The 6,350-nt window shown below is 32.2% G+C and overlaps 1 long non-coding RNA gene across 1 annotated transcript; it reads right to left on the bottom strand.

The window, feature by feature from the left end:
• Window positions 1-1,043: 1,043 nt before the first annotated feature.
• LOC105730677 (uncharacterized) lies at window positions 1,044-6,094 on the bottom strand. The gene is made up of 3 exons (XR_001110545.2): window positions 5,991-6,094; window positions 2,014-2,133; window positions 1,044-1,080 (listed from the first exon to the last, which is right to left on the bottom strand). It is a non-coding gene; the product is annotated as an uncharacterized LOC105730677 (long non-coding RNA).
• Window positions 6,095-6,350: the final 256 nt, after the last annotated feature.

The following is a 6,350-nucleotide window of genomic DNA, read 5'->3' as shown; positions in this document are numbered from 1 at the left end:
AAATGCTATATAGTTCAAAGCATCAAAGTCCACATCCAGCTGACAGTTGCTCCATTACCTGTTGAAATAGACATCTCTCAGGTGGCTTTATTCAGGGTGACATAAGCATAACTGTTTTACAGAAAGACCTGATTATGTCTGATGACTCCCCCCTCCAAAGGACCACATTTCCACATTAAAAAAAGTTCAGTCTTTCATATAAAACCTAGCAGTTGAGTTTTGAAGATAATTTACCTAATCCTCTCTTCCTAAGGCAAGGGTTTCAGAAACCTGAAAAGAAACTGTCAGTGAAATATGACAGAAAAATACAAGGTTCAAACAAACAAAGGGTAGACTGTTTTAAAAGGGTAGTCAGATGCATTATAATATGATAATATAAAAAAAGGAATAAAAAGTGTCCCCTGGAATGGGTAATTAGGGGCAATTTTTCTATTTTTAAAGGCAGAAAACTGGAAAACCCAATTTAAAAGTAAAATGTAAGGAAGAAATAGTAAGGAAACACTGCCTTTTTGAGAGTTTAGATGAGTAGATGAGGGAGACGGTAGTATCTTGATGAAGAATATATGTATGCAGCCAAAATATATTTTTTTTGGAATGCGAGAACCTTGAGCACCTTATAAGGACAAAGAAAGGTGTAAATAGAACTAGAAGGGAGCAAATTGGGGAGCAAGAGAGAATACTTGGTGTGTAAGATTCCTAAAGAGATGGGGATGGATATTATTGAGGGCAAAGATGGAGGGGTTGGCTTTGGCAAGGAGGTTAACCATTTCCTAGTCTGGAGGAAGGGGTTGGGATGAGAGAGGAAGTTGGGGTTAGTGGGGATTAAGGTAAGGAGACAGAAGGAGAATAGAGGTTACAATTGGTGGCTTAATTTTCCTCATATTAAAGCTATCTTGGATGAAATTTTTCTTAAAAGACGATAAAAGTCTTTGGGGGAAACCTTTCCTTCCCTTAAAGAATTGAAATAAAGTCATGTTCTTGTGCTTCAAATGATTCAGAGTGTGGCATGCAAGACAAAATGATACTCACGGAGGATTGTGTACAGTATCCGTAAGTCCAAACATATCAGCTTCAAGAAATCTATGTTGAAAAATTATATGCAGACTTATAACATGGGCATTATAAAGATATCATCACTTTAAAATTTAACTTGTATATGTTACCAATTTGTTTTATTCTCTAAGTCCAGGAAGCTTTCTTTCAGTGCAACGTTTCAACCCATTCAGCACTCATGGAAGACTTGCCGTGATGCTCAGACGCATCGTGTGGCAGCCTGTCAGCCCACACTCTCAGTATTCTTGTCAAGTGCACTTTAGCATTCCAAGAAATTTAATCTATAGTCAAGAAACAGCCAGAGATTTTTCTTCTACCTTGTACTTTTCTGTTTCCTTTTTGCCTTTGACCTATGTTCTTTTATCAAGAACATTATAAATACATAATTTTCCTATAAGTCTGTAAGTGGTTCCTGAATTATAGGCTTATCAATCCTCTTTTATGTCTCAGGGAAAAACTAGAATTCAGTCTGAAAACATTGCCCTTGGATGCTTTAGTACAATTACGACCTTGGAGAAAATACAGTAGCTTTTCCCTAGGAATTGTATCTGACTGCAACTGATATCTTATATTTTATATGAGAAAGAATAGAGGGTCACTTCAAACTTCATAAAGTATGTCCTAATAGTCACTTAAATGCAAGACTAGAAGATGACTGGCTTAGTAACCCACTTAGGCTGAGTGATAATAGATTTTCAAAGCTGAAAATGGAGAAAATATCAAGCTTGAAATACTGGTCAGAAGCCAACAGGCAGAAAGAATAATGTTGATTTTTATGATCGAGATAATTTATAATAAAAAGAATATGAAGATTAAATGTTCCTTTTACATTTAAAAAAAAGGTTGAAAAACAGATCTTCTCATTTCATGTAAAACATTTTTCGATTAGGACACTATAGCAATGCTCTGACAGGTGTAAGTTGTGTTAATAGGACAAGCAGAGAGAGGGCAGGAACTTACCAACTGGTATGAGGTCGATCCCAGCAATGACCGTGGAAGGACTGGATTGTTTTTAATCAAGTAGGAGAGAATATATCGAATTCAGCTGGCCCAACTTGGCTATTGAATCTGTTTATTAGCCTATAATATTAAAACAATATATATTTTTATATTTAGACTTTAAATTTTTAAAATATTTTTAGAGTTAAATTTAAGCAAAATTAAGTTTTTGTTGTTATTTCCAAAAGACCTTTATTTATCAATTTGTCCATTTACTTAGCAAGTAATTTCCTTCTTTTTGTACATATAGCTATTTTCCCTCTTCAGAAATGTCCTGTTTTGGGTTTTAAGTCGAAGGTCTTGTCTAAAAATGTTGAAATACACTCTTAGCAAAGAGAAAACTGAAAGTAGGGTATTTTTCACTTCTCTGTGTTTTTAGTGTTTGTAGAAAGCTTATGTTTTGTTCTCATTTTGCACCCTTATTTTTGTACTTTCTTTCTTTGTCTGTTTGCTTCTTTGTTTAGGGATTAAATGTTATTTAAAATTCAATCACCTTCTAAGTTCCTAAACTTAGTGTTAAAACTTTTAGTTTACAATTTTTGGTTTTAAAACCAAAACTTAGTTTTAAATTTTCCATATGAATCTCCATAATTGTCAAATTTTAGAATTGTCTTTATCACTGTTACTTTTTTCATTACGGAAAGCAAGAATATATTTAGGGATTCCAGGGTTGCTGTTTTTAATCACTGAAAATGCTCTTTACTTACTAATAAAGAAATAAGCTGTTAGAGATAAGAAAGGACACAGAATAATACAAAATTTTTTCTAGAACATGTTCTCTTGCATCAGTGGTGCAAGTGGTTTCACAAATTAAATTGGAATGGAACCAACAACTTTTTCATGGTTCACTGAAAAGCCCTATAAAGAAACTCTAATCCACTAAGAAACAGTGTTTAATGTATCAAAATGTGTCATATCCTACCATTTAGCATTGCAGTTATACACAACTCTGTGGTATAACTCTGCACATCCAGCCAAAAGACTCACAAGACATTGTACCAGTTTTTTAGTTAGGGTGGTAGGATGCTTTGAGATGAAACCCTTTATAATTTTTTATTCAAATACCCTAGACATTAGACTGTAGAAGGCTGGAATGTTTAAGTCTGTTCTAGTTCTCAGGCATTTAACACGAAAGAGAGTCATAGAGCTTATTTGTCCATTCATGTCTTCCAGATGTTGTGGATTTCTTTGTTGTTGTTGTTGTTGACTGATGAGTTAATTGTTGTTTACATAAAAACTCTCACTGCCCTGGCTGCTAGAGTCACATCCACCTTTCAGTCAGTGTTGCAAAGAATACTACCAAGAAATTAAAGCCAAAAATATCTAAAAGTAATTTTCTTCAAAAGAAGAAAACCCACATTTTACTGTGAAATAAAATACACATAAAGTACACAAAATAAAAGATGTACAGCTCATTGGATTATTATAAAGCAAACACTCAGGCTAGTGAACTGACTGCTAGAACACCATTCTTGCTATGTGTTCTTTCACCATCCAAATGTCTTTCTCTTCAAAGATAAATGTTCTCCTGACTTTAATATTATACCTTTCCTTGCTTTGCTTCATTGAAGTTACCTTGTAAATAAGAATTCTTAAGAACTATCGTTCTTTAATTAAAAGTGATTTTATTATTAAATTATGTTAAAATTAATGTTTTTATTATAGTGCTTTTATTTTTAAAAAAAAACACACAGCATGTGTTTAATTTCTGACTTCTTTTACTGATTGTTGTGACTGCAAGATGCCTCCTTGTTGTCCATTGCTGCAGTTCATTGCTTTTCATTCTTGTATAGTATTCCAGTGCATCCAAATGCATTAAATCCACTGTTAAAGGGCTTGTGGGTTAATTTCAGTTTTGGACTGTTGTGAATTATACTGTCATGAGTATCTTTGTATTTACTATGATATTCTTATAAGCATTTGGTGCACACGTGTTGGTTTATGTATGATTAGAACTGCTGGTGCCATAGAATATACCTAAGTCCAATTTTAGAACTTTTCCTAAGTACTTGTGCCAATTTACCCTGCCAATAGCATTGTATTGAAGTTCCTTTTGGCTTCACGTCTTCATCAACTCTTAGAATTGTCAGTTCTTCTAATTTTATTCATCCTGGTTGGATTCTCATTGTGACTGTAAGTCGCATTAATTTTAAATGGCGACCATTTGGATACTCATTTTAAGAGGTTGTTAAGTCTTTTGCCAAGTGGTTGTTAAGTCTTTTGCCAATTTCCCTTGTGAGTTATTCTTTTCTTGTTAATTTTGAGGAGTCTCCTATTGTTCTGGCTATAATGCCCCAATCAGTTGTACTTGCAAATATCCTTTCCTAGTCTATGGCTTACTTTTTCACTGTCATAATAGTATCTTTTGAAAGAGCAGTTTTTATTAATTTCTCAAAACAATCTCTTACTCAATATATTTGACAACTTTAGTGAATAAATTTTAACACCTCTCCCTTCCTCTTTAAATGATTTTCATTGAGTATCAAGAATTCAAAAGAACGAATGCTTACCAGGAAGGAAATGATGTAAGACAGACAGTGAAAATTTTATTGAACTTTGATATATACTTATGAAGTAAAAATTAAAGTAAAATAGAAAGTAAACATAAAATACTACTATTCAAAAGGAAAATTAATATATGTTTCAATTATGTGTGTTGTTTTTGTACTCTGCTGAGCCAATATTGCTTTATCATAATGTCAGTATCTTACTTGAAATTCCTTTACAAAATTTCTTTACAAATTTCTTTACATATTTACTGGTATAAATAATTTCAGGGCAAAAAAACACGAACAAAAGTATAAGTAATTTCAGGGCAAAAAAACCACACAGCTGTCTATTCAACAGCTTTCCTCTCTACCTATTGAAACTTTGGTTTATATGTTTTTTGTCACATAGATATAATAATGTTCTGAGTAAATAATTATATAGCAACTAAGTGAATTTTCATAAACCTAAACAAATAAAAAGATAAAATATATGTCAGTAACAAGTTTTAGTTGTAACTATAATTGCAACTATAGGTATTTGTTTTTTAAAAAAGTTACTGAATAGTTACTACTAAAAATCATTTATATAGAATATTATTATATTAGACTGTAGTTAAGATATCAAATCCAATTTCAAACTATTGGGTTTTTAAACACATCATTTAAAAGAATATATTTCACTTTACATAAGATTTTTTTAAAAATCTAAGTTATAGTACTGCTTGTTAATATCAATTATGGTTCCTTTAATCAACACAAAATCCCTATGAGCTATCATTATCTAACTTTCAGATGAGGGATCAGAGTCTAGAGAATGTAAATAAACTGCTGAAGACCACACCATTTATATAAAACAGAACCATTATTAAAACATAGGTCTTTTAAAATCTAAAATTCATGGTCTTTTTACTAGTATATTCTCTATATCTGTTTTTTGTCAAATGGAAGCACTATAACCAAAAACAATGTTAAAGGAAAAATATTCTAAGGACACTCAGAGGTCCAATATTAAGAAATGTCTAAACAGTTATGGAATTCTGGGAAAAAAGCAAGGATATAGCATGACAGACTCCCTTGTCATGCAATACTGAGACCATCCAGATGCAAAACGAATAGCATGACAGACTCTCTTGTCATGCAATACTGAGACCATCCAGATGCAAAACCAATTAGAAAAGACCAGAGATCAAAGAACAATATTGTGAACATTGTTTTGTGAATAACATAAACACAGGGTCTGTTTGTCATCATTTTTTATAAGTTCTGAAATAGACTGCATGATGATAGATTACATGCAGGTATTTATGTGGTTTTTAAAGTATAGCAGTGTCTGCGAATAAGGAGTGTGACCCACATAGATGTATTCCTAGAAAATCTAATCCATGAAAATCTGACTTTTCCATTGATGAAATAAAAAGTGATGACTCATATTATAAAAACGATTCTTACTGAGAAAAGTGACTCCAGGATTTCTTTAAATCCAAGCTCTTCTTTACTTTTAGAAAACAATTCCATTTACAATAGTTGGATTTAGACACGATTTCTCAGGAATATATATGCTGCACAAAATATTATAAGACATATATAAACTTGAATGAATGCACTATTTAGAGAGGATTCAAGAACAAATAACTTGGAATAACAAAATTATATTCACAACCCAACTCAGCCAAATAGTTGGTTAATTTTAATTATTTATGATGCAGAATAAGGACAAAATATTATTGTAATCAAGATTTATAAGCGTACACTCAGCAATCTGAAATTCGAGTTTTGGCTCATTCAGTCATGCAAATCCATGTCAGAGTT

Source organism: Aotus nancymaae, unplaced genomic scaffold (genome assembly GCF_030222135.1).
Source record: "Aotus nancymaae isolate 86718 unplaced genomic scaffold, 86718_ANA_hifiasm-v0.15.2.pri h1tg000088l, whole genome shotgun sequence".
NCBI classification, from domain to species: Eukaryota; Metazoa; Chordata; class Mammalia; order Primates; family Aotidae; genus Aotus; species Aotus nancymaae.
This window is presented reverse-complemented; position numbering and strand designations above follow the sequence as displayed.